Genomic DNA, 18,383 nt, shown 5'->3' with positions numbered 1-18,383 from the left:
ACTGTATTTGATAAATTTTATTTAATTTTATTTTGTAATTATTTTTTTATTCTATCATTTAAAAATTTTTTTTTTTTTAATTATTTCGACATGACATGTAACTACGTAATGTTTTTTTTTTTTTGTTTTTTTGTTTTTACTTAAAATGCATTTTTTGTCCAATTATAAGGCACAAGGGTTTTTTTTTTTTTTTTTTTTTTAGGGGGTTTCTGTGAAAAGGACAACGGAATTCTTTAATTCCTTTTTTGATATATTTTCTTTTTAAACTATTGAATAAACGACCTTATGCAAGAATGTTTATTTGAATGTCTTAGATTTCGATGAGTTGAGGAATAAACAGCTGATTTTTAAACGAGTAAAAAAAAAAAAAAATCGAGCAATAAATTGAAAACCATAACAACAACAACAAAACAAAGAAAAAGCTTGTCTTCACTACATGTTTCCTGCTTTTTTTTTTTTCTCCTGGCATGAAAATGTGTCAACTATGATGTTTGTATTTATCTTTGCCTTGTAGAATACCTTTTTTTAGTTTTGTTTTCTTGTGCAAATTTTGATTGAATTAAAAAGTAATCCCGTATCGTTTAATTCTTTATTAGACAACGAAAGTGATTTTTGTTTTTCTTGTTTTTTATTGGATTTTTTTTTTTGTCTTGTTTTAGGTTTTGTTTTTGGTCGTCGTCGTCCCCTCCCCCCCCCCCCGACAAAAGGAGGGTGGACTTGTAAATTCACTCTTGTCCGTCCATCTGTCCGCACTTTTCTCAATAACTATGCCTTAAAATTTTTTGAAATTTTGCACAAACATTAAACATGATATGAGTAAAAAATAGTAACAGAATGGATTTTCCGGAAAAACTCCGGTTGCCCCTCCCCTCCCCCAGGGATGCCTATCGGATTAAAATAGCTAAAATTCACACTTTTGTGCTTATTAAAAAAAATTGATGCCTTGGATTTTTATAAAACTTTCTGAAAAGTTGTAACTAACTGATTTCTATATAATTTTGTTTGTCTATACTTAGCAATAACTCTTGGGTGTGCCCCAGGGTCTCTTTTAGGGCTAATAAAAACACTCCATTTTTGGGACTATTTTACCATGAAACTTCCTCCTTTATGGGAAGCTTGTTTAACCCATTGGGGTGAATGTCACTGGTATGCATGTAACCCTTATCCTTGAGTGTTTTTTAGCCTTGGTAAGTCAATAATTTTAAACTTCCCTTATTTGTGCATACAATTGTTTTCTTTTTAATGGTTCTTTCTTTCCCATTATTTTTTTTTGTTAAATCATATTTCTTTTATTTTCCATTAATTTTTTTCCTTAAAATTTTTTTTTTTATTAAATCATATTTCTTGGGGTGTTTTTTTTTTTTTTTGTTTTTTTTTTGTTTTTTTCCATTAAATCATGTTTTCTCTTTTTTCTCTGAAATGCATTCGTCATATCACCGCAGATTAAAATTTAATTCGTTTCTTTAAGAGTCCAAACTCAACTCCTTAAGTCATTCTTTTTTCTCCCAAACTCTGGCCACAGGTTAAAACAATATAACCAACTCCTTCCATAAATTTAGTACCTATTTTCTTCCAGTTTCCTTTTTTTTTTTTTTCTTTCTCTTTTTCTTTGAAATATCCCCCACCCCATCTCCTATCACTAATAAGGAACACCTTCATATGTTCGGATGAAGCCCTGTCTCCTTCACCACTCTCCATTCCTCTTTTTCTGTTATATGCACACACACACACACACACACACACACACACACACACACACACAATAAGGTATGAAGTAAAAAGATTAGCTGGCTTGACGCATCATGCATGATTCAATTTCCTCCTATCAAGTCACAGTAAAAAGAAGAAAAAAAAAAGATTTTTCATTTAATATAAAAAAAAAAAAAAAAATTCTACGGCATTGCTCAGTGTTCTAAAATTTTCAAGTTTGATCTTACGAAGTAACGTTTTCAAAGAATCTGACCAACTCCGATTTATCATTTTATTTTATCATCATTCACGTGTTGCTCTAAACACATTACCGTAACTTTTTATGTAATCCTTCTTGTAAAGATGTCTAAGAATCAGCGAAATCACAATAACAGAATCAAGCTGATTAAAAAATGGGCCCTCTTGCAGTTTATAGAAACTAAAATATGTAGAAGAAAATGGGACATAAGTGGTGTTACACTGGTAGAAAGAATGCCACTATAGTGGCTAGTGAAGCCTAGTGAAATTCGCGTCATTTTATGAATAAAATAAAATATTGAAATTGACAATATTAGAAAACAAAATTATTTTTGTTAAATACAGGAATTAAGAAAAAAATTTTAATCTTTTTTTTTTTTTTTTTAATCACTTTCGCATAATTTTATAAATAAAATGACAAAGATAATCAGAAACGATAATAATGAAACGATATTGAAATTGACAATAATAGAAAACAATTTTTTTTTTTTTTTACAAAGATAATTAGAAATGATAACTATATTGAAATTGACAATAGTTTTTTTACAAACAAATTCCATTTTACGTCATGCATTGCCTGCGGCGTTTTCCTTGCATTTAGATTTTTTTTTTTGAGATCTAATTAATTCTTTTTAATTTTAAAATAAAGTAAAACGGTTCCGGTTCACTAAAAATAGGCAATCGAATTGTGTTGCTTAAATATGACTTTAGCTTTTTAAAAATTCTTTTGCAGTAATTATCTTTATTTTTTCTATACTAATATTTTAATGATTAAATACTTGGTAATTAAATTCTTTTACAATTATTTCAATTTTTAAATTCTTTCGATATTTTATAGTAATAACTGGAGATCTAATTATTTTTTTAATTTTAAAATAAACTACAATGTTTTACTTTTAATTGCTAATCGAATTGTGTTACTTAAATATGACTTTAACTTTTTAAAAAAATTTTACAATTATTTTTTATATATATTTCAGTATCGTTTTATTGATATCATTTCTAATTATCTTTATTTTTTGTCATTTTATTTACAAAATTACGTTGGAGTGATTCAATAAAAAAGATCTAAACTGCTAAACTTGATTGGTTTTTTTGTTTGTTTTTTTTAAATTCCTGTATTTAATAAAAATTATTTAATAAAAAAAAATATTGTTTTCTAATATCGCCAATTTAAATATTTCATTTTATTTATAAAATGACGCTAATTTCATTATCCAATCAAAACTTATGCCCCATTTTCTTCTTCATATTTTAGTTTCCTTAAACTGCAAGAGGGCCAAAAAATGTGTGCCAGCCCGGTACATACCGTACATATACCCCATCATAAACCTTTTATGATGGGATGTGTCTCCTAGCGGCCTCGGCTGCAGGGAGACAGGGTAGTACATGTCAAGGATTCGTCACTTGACACTCAGCCCAACAGGTGAGGGGCCGGGAACCTGTTGGACTGAGGTACACCGCCTGGGTAATACCTAGGAGGTCCACCCTCCCAGGCCTTGCCACCGGGCTTTCCGGTGGGGCAAGTTTATTGCTTGCTGCCTGAGGCGCCCCGACCGGGGAATGCCGACGGGTTTACTCAGGCAATTTTTAAAATTGCAGGAGTGCCTCTCCTTTAGGGGAGCCTGCGGGGTTCCCACTTTCCGGCCTTGTGCCACATAATGCTGAGGTGGGCAGCATTTAAATAACTACCGTACATATATGATATACAAAGAGAAATAACTCTGTTGCAAACTTTATTTTTTTGACCATTTCTTTACATTCAACTTATGTCCCTTTGCTCTTGGTTAAAAACTTGTGATTACTACCTGAATTAGATGATTGAGATAGGCTTTGTGACCCCCCCCACCCACCCACCCACACACAAAAAAATAAAATGACCGACCTCAATTAAAATTTTATAATTTAGGTGAATATTTATAATTCAGGCAAGTGTGTACGCAGAGTTATGTACGCGGAAACCATTTTCAACATTTTTATTTTTGGCATCAAAAAGTAAACATGAAAGTAAGAAACGTAATAAAACTGTTGTTGTTGACGTTTCATTGTCATCATCATCATCATTGGTTCAACATCTATTTTACATGTTCGTATAGGTTGGATGACATTAAGATATTGACTTTCAAGCTAACCTACAGCATAACCCTCTTAAAAGTAGCCCGATCTCTCTAATCTTTCTCTTAACGACCAACTGACACCACATGACAAAATGCAATCCCTTTTTTACTTGCCAGTGAAAATTTATCAAAGTGACATGCGCTATCTACACTGTATTTTCAAATAACAGGTATGGCATGCCGCTAACACGTCGCCTTTTGTGACAAATAGAGATAGTAATATTGAAAATTTCTCTCCTTTTGCTTCCTATCAAATTAACGTTGTTAATGCCAATGAAAATTATTACTCTATCTTAGTTTTCACATTGCAGTAAATTTCAACGACGTTTGAACTGAAAATATAGTATTCTTCATCAGTCAAATTCTTGTTCCTCATTTTTGGACCCATGTAACCATGGCATTATATATTATTATTACATAGTATATATTTTTTTTTATTATTACATCATATATATTTTTTATTCTAGTTTAGATGATGTATATTTTATTGAGAGAAATTACTAATTAAATATCAGACATAAGTAATTTAAATAGGTAAAAAATAAATTGAATATTGACAACAAACATCAACAACAATATGACAACCAGTTTCTGCTGGAAATATTTTGAAGTCAATTCCAAAATAAGAATACACCTGCTTGCACGTTATGTTAAGCCATCAAGGGTGGGCAAATCAGCAAAAACCTTTACAACGATTAATATGTTAAACCATCTTAGAAAAGTTCATCAGAAGAAGCAAAAGTTGCAGATAAGAAACCACAACAGACAGACATTCCAGGAACAAGTGGCAGCAACTATGCCCCCATTGAAACACCAAACTACTATAGAATCAATATTGGCCAAGAACAATGCTCTATAACGTACACAAGAGAAGAACAGATGTACATGAATCTAAGACAATGGCAGAATCATTAGAAAATGATCTCCAGACCGTAATGGAATGGGGCCACAAATGGATGGTAACATTTAATGCTAGTAAGACTAAGTTGTTCTCCTTTAACAATTACAAGATGCCTCTCCAACCACCGATATCCAAGACAAATAATGCTCTACCTGAGAATTATTCCTTGAAACTCCTCGGCTTAACATTCATGGGAAATATGAACTGGAACAAATACATTGAGTACATTGCAAAGGCTGCTGCAAAGAAGGTGGGTTCCCTCTATCAAGCTAGAAGACTACTCACACCTGAGAGTATCCTGTATATTTACAAGGCCACCATTCGCCCGTGCATGTAATACAGGATGACCAAAAAAAAAACGGGTCCCAACTCTAATTAGGCCCTGTTTCTTAGTGTTTTGTCCAAATGAAATGAAACTTTGGTCATAACTACTTTATTATATTCAAAACATCACATCAAAACACTAGGGTCTTTGGCCTTTTTTCTCTGTTGACTATAAAATGCTCAGAAAAACAATTGAATGTCCCCTGTTTTTTTTTGGGGGGGGGGGGGGTCACCCTGTATTGTTGGTACATCTGGGCTGGTGCATCTACCACTAGTTTCTCCCCCTTGGATAGGATCCAAAACAGAGTTTTTAATCCCACTTTGTCAACTAAGCTCCAACCCCTGCCCCATCACTGCAATGTTGCATCTCTGTGCCTGTTTTACAAGTGTTTTAATGGAATGTGTTCTGAAGAACTTGTTGTACTTGTTCCCCCCTCGATGTATATATCTTTGACAAACCAGCTTAGCAACAAAATCTCACCCCCTCACTATAGAGGTCCCTAAATTTTTTACTCTAATAGTTTCTTCCATCGAACAACTAAACCTTGGAATTCCCTTCCTCCTACCTGCTTCCCTGACTGTACTGATATGCAGACGTTTAAATGTAATGTATACCAACATCTTGTTAATCTTTACTAAGCATGGTCCAAAATAGTAGCCTTTTACGTTCAAGTGGTGATATTCCTTTCTTAGGAGTGAACATGAATTTAAAAAAAAAAAAAAAATTTGGAAATATTAATAACCGCAGGTCACAAGAGATCCATTATCTGATAGTAGGAGATTGCTGTTCATATTCAACCATGTTCTGTAACATCTGACATTGTAGTTAATAAGCTTATTGCAACACTTTGTCCAAATTACAGTATTCCATCAAAGAAGTAATTTACTAAAACAATAATTGTATATATTTACAAAAGTAAAAAGAAAAATTCAGTCGTCTCTTGATAAAATTAGGAGTATTTCTTTGGCTACAGACATTTGGACAGCTACTAGAGATAATGACCCCTTTCCAAGTTTGACAGGTCATTGACTTTCAAGTGACTTTGAACAGTGCAAAGCTGTGCTTAGAATTCTTCCATTTCCTGGTACACACACGCAAGAATAAGTGAAGAATTGATGTTCTGGAAATCTTCAATAAAGTTTTCTTAGTCTTGCAGGATTCAAGAGTGTATTTGGTTGCTGATGTCAAGAATGTGGCTTAGAATCACTTCATGCTTCATACATACATTGCAACTCTCAATGAATGACTCAGTATTTTCCCAACAGGCTGTTCAGAACAGAAATATAGTTTCTTATTTTAATCGCTTTCCATTAGTAAATTAACTGAAATACAGAATCAGCTTAATTTAGAAAAATATAAACTCATTCAAGATGTGACTACACGGTGCAATTCAACATATTATATGCTAAAAATGAATTTAGAACAACGAAAAGCTCTTGTAATGATATGCTGTTGATAATACAGGGTGACCCCCCCCCAAGCAAAAAAAACAAAAGCTAAATGGAGACCAGCTAGAACATATGCTGTAGAACGGAGAAAAAAAAGGCCAAAGACCCTAATGTTTTGATGTGATGTTTTGAATATAATAAACTAGTTATGACCAAAGTTTCGTATCATTCAGACAAAACAGTAAGAAACGGGGCCTAATTAGAGTTGGGCCCGTTTTTTCTGGGTCACCCTGTATTCCTACCTTAACAACTAACTCATGGAGACTTGTTAAAAAAATTGTCCAGTTACTGAGTCCATTTGAAAAAACTAAAAAAAAAACAAAAAAAACAAGTAACAGAACTTCAACCATATACATGGTATTGCGTACAATTTTGCCCTGAAGTTATTTCTATCAAAAGTTGTCCAATCTAATTTTGATATTACTGTTGAACAATTCATTGAATCAATGGAAACAAGATTTTGATCATATCTAAACGATGAAAACTAGTGTTTGCTATTCTAGATTCAAATTTAAATTTAAAAAAAAATGACACGAAAAACATTAAGAATTGGATTCTACATCTACTTTTTACTGATGTGAATGAAGCAAAAAGGTAGATACATTGCTTCAAGATTTGCTGATGGCCAAGAAGATCAAAGTGAAACGAAAACTATCTCTTTCAAGCTAATTTGATGAATTAGCTTCAAATTAAGTCTACAGTAAAAAATCCAATCTTAGAACAGGTAGAAGCAGTTAAATCTGGAGACTGCAACTGTAAGCATAACAGAAATACAAGAAGCACAATCCAAACTCAAAATGAGTAAATCCCTTATGTTTAAATGCACAAACAAATGTGACCATTACGTAGCTTTACCACTATTTGCAAAAGATTTTGATCCATTTTAGTGGTGGAAAAAGACGCAGGAGACCTTGCCACTGCTGAGTAAATTGGCTTCAAAATATTTAAGTTCACCTCCTTCATCTGTGGAGAGTGGGAGGCTCTTTTGTACAGGTGGTAATGTTTATGAGCCTAGAAATGCTGATAAAACTATGAGGTCAGAGGAGATAAGCACCAAGAATAGAAAGGAAGTAGAGCAGCAGCAGGTGCAGAGCAGTGGTAACCACCACAGCATGCTCAAGTTCAGCTTATAGTTATTCACTTAAGAATTGGAATTTGTCCATCCATCTATCCAGTGTCCGAGATTGAACTCACTACACTACAGTAGCCGCGATTGAACTCACTACACGAGTTTGTAGTGTAATTCAAATTTTGTTAGTAGCTGAATACTCGATGCTTCGCCAGGGCTATCAAGGGTATTTTTTATTGTGACATCATCACTAGGTGAGGTGCCTACCACGGCTTAAGAAAGTCCCATATATCCTCAAGAGAAGGATAAACCGTGCCACTTTCTCAACCTGGTATTTTTACCTCGTGGAATTTGTAGTTAGTTTGTAATTTCTTTTTTCTTATCTAGTTGTTTAATTATATTCATTTAAAATTGGAAATTGTACTTTGTATTTTGTAATTTAATTTAATAAAGGAAAAAAAAAAGGCAAAAAGCCATAATAGCAGCCAGACACTTAACAAATGTCAAGTTAATTTGGCAATTACTGTGTTAATGTGTCACAGCTATCTGATGAGTCACTTGGCATTGCTGAAATGGTCTAAATTTAATAGGAAAGAGAAAAGTAATTAATCGACCGATTACTGATTAATCAGCAAAGTGGAGGGTAAGGCTGATTACTGATTACCTGCTGATTAATCGGTACAAGCAATTATGTTGGGAAGAAAATTGTCGTCAAAAAATGTATCAAATATGAAATAAACGAAAAGATATTGTTACCCAGGGGAAGTAACTTTGCAACAAATAAACGAAAGTCTGAATCGGGTTCTCTCCCTTACATTCTAATTGTTTTATTTTATTTTATTTCGAATAATTAAAACATAAAATCTCATAGTGTTGCGAATGCTTCTATTAATAAAGATTTCGAAGGATCGCACAATATTAATTCTTTTTTTAATTCAACTATTAACAAAAGATTAAAATGGCTGTCTTGTTTACGAAGAAACCAAAATGCTTTCTGGCTGATGGAATTTACTGGTAGGTGTGTCAGAAGTTTTTGAGAATTTTTGCACCCTTAACACAAAACTGCGAATAAAATATAAAAAAAACTCATAATTCCTCGTTTTAAAGTGTTTTTTTTAAGACCGATGATGAGGGGAGGTTCTGTCATGATTTCTCCATTGCCTATGACCTCACTCAGATTGTTTAGGAACCTACCCGTGTGCCCGATAATGACGGCCAGTATGCGAGCCTACTAGACCTTTTTCTCACAACTTGCCCTGAACTATGTTCAGTTTCTGTTCTGTCGCCTCTTGGATCTTCCGACCACTCTGTTGTATCAATTAAGATAAAAATGAAATGTAATAAGTCCCCAGACGTACCACTTCATCGTACAGTATATCGATACACTAAGGCTGACTGGGATAGCTTCCGTACATTTATATCTGATCTACCTCTGCATTCCATGTTTAAAAAGGATGTGTCCTCTATAGTATTAGACCTAACTGAATGGTTAATTGTAGGTATTGACCATTTCATACCCTCTAAAAAGTTTCAGCAAAAACCTAACAGCCAGCCATGGTTCTCTCCAGAATGTGCTGCTGCCATTGCGCACAGAAATCACTTTTTCCACTGCTTCAAACGTAATAGATGTATGGAAACTAAAGCCGTTTTCAGGACTGCCAGCAACCATTGTAAGAAAGTAATAAGGAACGCAAGAGTGTTGTATGCTCAATCTGTTAAGTCCAAAGTAGCTGAGCAGCGGCTTGGTTCCCACCAGTTTTGGCAAATAGCAAACAGAATCCTGAACAGAAGCGTGTGCTCCATCCCAACTATTATCAATGGACCTGAGGTAATCTCGTCAGCATCAGACAAAGCCAAACTCTTTGTCAAGAACTTTGCAGCTAATTCTACCCTTTGCGACCAAGACCGCCAACCCCCAATATTTCCTCCTGTATCAGAAAACACGCTATGTGATATACGTATATCTGTACGTGATGTTGCCAAGCTAATCAAAAACCTTGATTCCAGTAAAGCAACTGGCCCTGATGGTATTCCAATTATAGTACTCAAAAAACTTCAACCAGAACTAGCGCCCATACTTACAAAACTGTTTAAACGTTGTCTTAAGGAGAATAGTTTCCCATCTCCCTGGAAAATCTCATCAGTATGCCCTGTATTTAAGAATTCAGGTGATCGCTCATCCCCCTCTCAGTACAGGCCAATAAGTCTCCTGTGCGTCATGAGTAAGTTGCTAGAATCTGTGTTAAATACAGAAGTAATCAAACATCTCAACAAAAATAACCTTCTTAGTGACACTCAATATGGTTTCCGTTCTGCTAGATCTACAGCAGATGTCCTTACAGTTATATCTCATAGGATTAGCAAATCTCTCGACGGTGGCAATCTTTCTAGGGCAATTGCTCTTGACATATCTAAAGCCTTTGATAGGGTATGGCATAAAGGTTTACTTCATAAGATCGCTAGCTATGGTATAGCTGGAAAAGTCTTCTCAATTATTAAATCATTTCTTTCTGATAGGTTCATAAGAGTAGTAGTTGAGGGGCAAAAATCAGAAGCTCACAGTATTAATGCCGGTGTCCCTCAGGGATCCATCCTGGGCCCAACTCTTTTCCTGATCTACATTAATGATCTTCCAAATCATATCCTTACATCATTTGTAGACATTTATGCTGACGACACTACCATTTATGGTACCACATCTAAGACAGTAAACGAGCAAGTACTCTCCAATTCTCTCTCCTCTGATCTTGAGCATGTAGTACAATGGGGAAAGGAGTGGCTGGTTACTTTTAATGCATCTAAAACCAAGCTTCTCTCTTTACATCATCAACATTTTAATCCACATTTGTCATCAATTGAAATGAATGGCTCTCGTCTTCAGGAGGCCTCAAGTTTTGACAAGCTTCTGGGCTTGACCATTACTCCTGATCTTAAATGGAACACGTATATCAAATCTGTTGCCAAGGCCGCTGGAAAAATGGTGGGATCTTTCTATTGATCCAGTAGATATCTCACTGCTGATGCTATTCTCTATCTATATAAGAGCCAGGTACGTCCAAGGATGGAATACTGTTGCCACATCTGGGCAGGAGCTGCTAGAAAGGACTTGTCCTGCCTTGATAGAGTTCAAAATAGACTTCGCAGCCTTGTAGGAGATGTCCTTTTCTCCTCCTTACAACCTCTATCTCACAGAAGAGATGTTGCGAGTTTGTCTCTGATGTATCGTTATTTTCATGGAAAGTGTTCAACTGAGCTTCAATCTATGGTCCCCCCTCGCCAAACTTTCACAAGAAACACTCGTCTAGCTGTAAACACTATCAATAATTTCCCCCACTCTTTATCTGTGCCTAAACCTAAAGATAGATTCCATGAACAAAGCTTCTTTCTTAGAACTGCACGCCTGTGGAATTGTCTTCCGTTTTCCTGCTTTCCGGCTGACTACAATATGGTTGTGTTCAAGTCTAAGGTAAATAAGTTCTTGATGAGCCGTTCCATATAAGTTATTAAATGTACCAAATTTTCATTACTAATGATTACTATATTGACCAACTTCTACTGTACACTCTTTAACCCTTATCCTTGAGTGGCCTCTGGGCCTTGATAATGTGGTGATGCCTTTGTAAAAAAAAAAAAAAAAAAAAAAAAAATGAAAATAATTAATTTTCTACCGTGTAGAGGACTAGGATATATAAATCCTAATCCTGTTACAAAAGAAAATAATGAAACGAATGGAATGAAGGAAACAAAAACACAATTGCTGGATAAGATAAACATGTCGTTTATTTACTGTTGAAAGAATGAATGTTTTAGATATAACACGTGTTCATGTCCACATTCGGGTGTAACCATCGTTTGTTGCGGGACTGGTGGAAGAAGGAAAAGGAAATGTGTGTTCATCTCGCGTTCGGGTCACTATCGTTTGTTCGCGCATGGGAAGAGAAGTGAGTAATGTAGTGGAAATGGGAATGATAGTCCAGCGTGTAGACAAAGACAAAGATAGAGGGTTGACATCAGTTAAGCTGTGCACCATGTTAGCAGTCAGCTACGCGGAGGTGTTCTCAGGCACAAGTTGTAGATAGAGAGAGAGAAAGAGTGAGAATGTCAATCCAGTTCATGGAGAGAGAAAGTATATAAAGTGTATGTACTGTTTGTTTGCTTTTTGCCCCACATGGTAGCAAGTGGCGTGAGGCGCATGCCGAAACGGTGGCAGCTGGTCCGTAGACCACTCACCTCAGAAGGTGGTCCGAAAAGAAAGAAGCTGCTTATTGCTCTTGCTTATATAGTTGTTTCCGGTGGTCTTTTGCGCATGTGTGGATTTCCTTTGAAAGGGGAAGTGACGTTGCCCATGTGTGTGCCCGTGTGTGTATACACCTGAATGTGAGTGTATATACGCGAACATGAATATATGTACAGGTGTGAACGTGCGTGCGTATGTTTGTGTGCGTGTATGTATATGACAAGAAATATGGCTTGAGATGTGAACGCATGTTTTTGTGTGAGACTAGAAAAAGGTTGGGCACACCTCAGATTTATATATCACAAATTGAAGATAAAAGATCAATAAATAAAATAATCTAATTTAAAACAACAACAAAAAAAGAATAGTTTTGTGCAAATTTACCTGTAAAGTCAAAAGTTTAAAACCTTTTTTAAAAAAAAATACTTTGATTTATTTTTTTTAAAGTGAAACCTCACATTTTTAATATTTTGTCCTGAAAAGATTGAGTACCTACAACAACTTTTTCTGCTTCATTCAATGTTTTTTTTTATCTAAAAAAAACACTCCATAAAGAAGAAATAAAATATATTAAATCAAAACTCATGTATTTCTTTAAGAAAATTTTAAAAAAATGGAAAATTGGTCGAGTGGAATTTTTTTAAACAGCAAAAACTGATAAGTGAAATGTGATCATTTTTCAAGTACGGTGACCCATCTTTAACTAACTTTTGTTTACAACAAACACATGTCAGAAATATAAAGGGGAATTTAATTCTGGTGCTTACAGGCCACCATAGTTCTCAACTGGAAGAAAGGAAGAATTTGTCTCCCCTTTCTTCCAGTTGTGACCATCAGATATCGCGGTATTTTTTAATCCTTGCTTAAAAAAATATTTTATTTAAAAAGTACATGGAATATAAAATATAAATATGGATAAATTCTTAACAATAAAGAATGGAAGTACCCATTGATTAGTATTTTTTAGAGGTAAGTAATTTTTTGGAATTTATATACATTTATTATATTCGAAGTAAGTTAAAATTCATTGATTTTCTTGAAAACTTTTTTTAAAGAAAAACGATTTAAAAAAAATATTGCATATTTTGCTATTAAACCTGTTATTATTTTAAAATATGATCTTTGCTCCTTTTATTGAAAAAAAAATATGGTTTAAATTACATTTTTCAAGTAGTTGTAAGCTACGAAAGATAGTAAGTCTAATTATTCAAGTTTTATCATGCATTTTTAATGGCGATTTCTGACACTGCTATCAATGGGGGATATCTGATAATGGCACCACGCTCTATAACAGACATGGCATGATTAAAACAAATGAACACATATCGAATGAAATTGCTAAAACTCTAGAAGAAGAACTTCAGTCTGTAGTAGAATGGGGCCTTAACTGGTTGGTAACGTCTAATGCTTTTTTTTTTACATCGGGGTCACCACTTATCAAGGCCTGAAGTCCACTCAGGGATAAGGGTTATTGCGTGTACAGTAATCAATGAGATAGTATTGTAGTAATCATTAGTATTGGGGGTTTTGATAGAGTGTCTTACTTAAGGGGACGGTTGTCAGGAATTTGTTTATGTTGGATTTGAAGACATCCAAGTTGTAGTCAGGTGGGAAACAGGCAAGCGGCAGAGAGTTCCACTGGCGTGCAGTTCTAAGAAAGAAGCTTTGCTCATGGAATCTACGTTTGGATTTAGGCACAGATAAAGAGTGGGGAAAATTATTGACAGTAGTTTCAGCCAGACGGGTGTTTCTCGTGAAAGATTGGAGAGGGGGGACGAGGGATTGGAGCTCAGACGTAGCTGGAAATCTTGTGAAGTAGGCCCTTATGCCATACCTTATCGAAGGCCTTTGATATGTCAAGAGCAATTGCCCTGGAAAGAAAACCTTTGTTAAGAGATTCAATAATCTTATGTGATATAACCGTTAGCACATCTGCTGTAGATCTTGCATAGCGGAAACCATATTGTGTGTCACTAAGAAGGTTGTTTCTATTGAGGTGATTGACTACTTCTTTATTTAATATGGATTCCAACAACTTACTCATGACACACAGGAGACTTATTGGTCTGTACTGAGAGGGAGATGACTTATCACCTGAATTCTTAAATACAGGGCATACTGATGAGGTTTTCCAGGGTATTGGAAAGCACTTCTCCTTAAGGCAACACTTAAACAGTTTTGTAAGTATGGGGGCAAGTTCTGGTTGGAGCTTTTTCAGCACTATAACTGGAATGCCATCAGGGGTAGTTGCTTTACTGGAATCAAGGTTCTTGATTAGCTTGGCGACCTCACGCACAGATATTTGTATGTTGCATAGCGTGTTGTCTGTTATAAGAGGAAATACAGGGAGTTGATGGTCTTTGTCGCATAGGGTAGAATTAACTGCAAAGTTCTTGGCAAATAGTTTGGCCTTGTCTGATGCTGACGAGATAACTTCAGGTCCATTGATGATAGCTGGGATAGAATGCATGCTTCTGTTCAAGATCCTGTTTGCTATTTGCCAGAACTGGAGGGAACCAAGCCGCTGCTCATCTACTTTGGATTTGACAGACTGAGCATATAGCAGCTTTAGTCTCAGTACATCTATTACGTTGGTAGCTATGGGAAAAGTGATTTCTGTGCGCGATGGCAGCAGCACATTCAGGGGAGAACCATGGCTGGCTGTTAGGTTTTTGTTGGAATTTTTTGGATGGTATGAATCGGTCTATGCCTACAATTAACCATTCTGTCAGGTCTGATACTATAGAGGACACATCCTTTTTAAACATGGAATGCAGAGGTAGGTCAGATATGGATGTACGGAAGCTATCACAGTCAGCCATAGAGTAGCGATATACAGTACGGTGGAGAGATACGTCTGAAGACTTATTACATTTCATTTTTATCTTAACTGCTACAGCAGATTGGTCAGAGGATCCCAGAGGAGATAGAACAGAAATAAACACAGCTCAGGGAAAGTTGTGAGGAAAAGGTCTAGAAGGCTTGTATATTGACCGGGTGTATTGGGCACACGGGTGGGTTCGTGAACAATCTGAGTGAGGTCATAGGCAATGGCAAAATCATGACAAAACCTCCCCTCGTCATCGGTTTTATTTGAGTGGCTCAGCCATTCCACATTATGGACATTGAAGTCACCGCAAATGTGAATGTTAGCCGAAGGATGAGCAGACACGATGTGGTCAATTTTCTCAGATATGCTCTTAAAGATAATAACCCCACCGTTGTGGGGGTGATAGAGGGCAAATATAAATGCAGTGGTGTAAGCTAGTGCAACCCGGAAGCACATATAAGGTAAATTAGGGTCTTCTCTGGAGACATCCCTACCACATGGAAAGCCATCTTTGATGTAGACACATATATCCATGTTCATGACGATCTTGGGAGTCAGATTTAGATGTTAAGTTGGAGTATCCTTTAAGTGGTTGGCCCTATGCCAGTTTCACTTAGAAAGAATATGTCCGGTTTCGTCTCCTGTAATTGTGTTTCAACCTCTGGAAGGTTGGAATGTAGACCCCTGATGTTGGAGAAGGAGACCTGATAGTAGGGGTCTACGTTGGTAGATGAGTTCTAGGTTTATTCGTGTTTCTTTTTTGGAGATTTGTCATGATTGAGGTTTTGGGGTTTGTGGAGCAGGTCGGTAGACTTGGTTGGAGCAGGACAGAGAGGGAAAATAAGAGAGAAAAAGACAAGAAATTTTTTTTTTTTTTTTGTGGCACATGATAAGGTAAAGCCGTAACAATTACCCACTAGTATGGCATCGAGAGGCCCTACCGGAAACTACTGTATGGTCCAGAATCCATTCACCAAATGGCAATACAGCAGCCCCGATACTTTGCACCTGCTGATAGGACAGCCTCCTCAGTGGTTAATCCAAGGTTCGGGTCCCTGACTATCAGGCGGGTAACGTCAGCCCAGATGAAACATTTACCTCCAGCACCCTTACTAGTGACATGACCACAAGGATAGACATAGAAACAGGAATTTTCCGACATCTTAGGCTACTCTTTACAAAGTACTACCAACCTAGAAAGCAGCATTTTCTTCACCCTTTGTCAGAAAAATCACTCATTGGAAATTAGGACTGAAGGACAAAAAAGGAGAAGCGAGAGTTACTGCTGATAACACATCCACATGCATTATCTACACTCCATTGAAAAAAAAAAATAAATAAAAAAATAAAATAAAATAAAAGGTGAGAAGGACTTATTAATATCTACTTAGTATAAGTCCGTTGCCCCATTCACGGCTTAGGATAGTAATTGAAAATAGTCTCCCCTCCCATGTTAATGCATGGATACTTTTTGTCTTTATCTAGGTCGATCTGGGATGTTAAACTGTTCCAGCTCCACCCCATAATAAATATGCTATAATGGAACTTTTATCAAATTGAAAAAGTCTGGTTATTTTTAACTCGTTTAAAAAGCTGGTTAAGAAGTAATACCTTTAGGGTTATGTATTAACTTTAGCTAGAAGTAATGCATACTTTAGAAGAAGAAAAGAAAAAAGAAGCCGCATGTTTTTGAGTTCACATGATATGCAAATATAATTTGGGAAATGTTCAATGCTGCTGTAGCGACTGCTATATATGGCTGGAACAAATCTTCGGCATAGACATTCTCATAGCAATCATCGTGTCAACGCCCACAGATTTCAGAATGCGTAAAGACACAATGTCGTAATTTGCCCATTTGCACACATGCAATAAAGGAACTACGTTAGGCTTCATGTGCAATAATACAACAAATAGTCCGGAATATTCTAGAATATTCTAGTATATGATATATAAGCTTTTGCGCGTGTAAATCAATTCAATTCAGGATGCAGTTCTATGAATAAACATCAACGCTACTGTGGGATGTTAAATCACCAACATGACTTTGCACGCATCATGCACCTTAATTCTCAGCATGGAAAGTTACCATATCGAACGAGAATTATTTCTTCTTTGCAACAAACTGCTGCTTTAACACACACACACACACACACACACACACACACACACACACACACATATGTCACTTAAGCAATTAATGATTTTCTTTTCCCTCCAGAAAATAACCACGCATGTCCTTTTGTTAAAAAAAATCAGTAATCATAAATATTATGCCTTTTCTACAAGACACTTATTAGCAAAGACTGTCTAATGAACACTTGTTGCGAAAACCTTAACGTTGGAACGATTTGAATTACCTATTCTTAAACATGTAAATAAATGTTGTTATTTTATTTCAGTACAGCGATCTCAAGTTCATTATCGAATGTCGTTATTTTTATGAAGTTATTCGTGCATTTTAAATTCATGTGGATGTGGATGTTGCTCGGTAGGACACTTCTGTAAATCAGAGATCTCATTAAATTTATCTTTAACGGTCCCCTTGCAATCGTGATCTCTAAAATCGACAGATTACGGTTATGAATTGGCGAACACCGACGCACACTCCATATCATACACTGCTAAGACTAAACTTATTTCCTTCAATAAATACAACAAACTTTCTCAACCACTGATTGCCATGGCTAATGATACACTGCCCGAAAGCACTTTCCTCAAGCTCCTAGGTTTAACATTCACAGACAACATGAATTGGAACAATTACATTGAGGCAATTGCCAAAGCTGCTGCGAGGAAGGTGGTCTCTGTCTACCGTGCTAAAAGGCTACTCACACCCAAAAGTATTCTGTATCTACACAAGGCCATGGTTCACTCATGCATGGAGTATATGGAGTATTCTTGCCACATGTTCCAATATTTTGGACCTATTAATGGGGTATGAACCCACACAGTCGGACGATTCTATTTATAAACGATGCTGCTAAAAACTGACGAATCAAATAATTCACGTTCTGCTACAAACCAATCAGAAACCAGAATTGCTTCATAAATATTAAACCTTTTCTGGAGCAATTTCACATGTTCTTTCCCGGGTTTCGACACGGTAAAAATATTTTGTTCTGTGGAACTGTCTACTACAAACAAGTCACCTCCCAGGACTTGTGTGTAACAGCGAACCATCTGAAACTATTCTGAAACTCCAAATGGCGTACACTTCTAGACAACATCTGGGCTGGTGCATCTATCACTAGTTTCTTGCTTTTAGACAGGGTTTAAAAAAAAGAGTCACCAACCTAATAGGTCCCGCACTATCAACTAAACTCCAACCTCTGTCCCATCACCAAAATGTGGCATACTTGTGCGTGTTTTACAAGTATTTCAATGGCAAGTGCTCTGACGAACTCAAAGCACTAGTACCCCCTCAACGACAATACCCTCAACAAACCCAACAAGTAACAAAATTCCACCCCTACACTGTAGAGATCACTAGATGCTGTAAAGTCTTC

The sequence above is a fragment of the Euprymna scolopes genome, chromosome 27 (genome assembly GCF_053919585.1).
Source record: "Euprymna scolopes isolate OS-2025 chromosome 27, ASM5391958v1, whole genome shotgun sequence".
NCBI classification, from domain to species: domain Eukaryota; kingdom Metazoa; phylum Mollusca; class Cephalopoda; order Sepiida; family Sepiolidae; genus Euprymna; species Euprymna scolopes.
Note: the sequence above shows the minus strand (reverse complement) of the source record.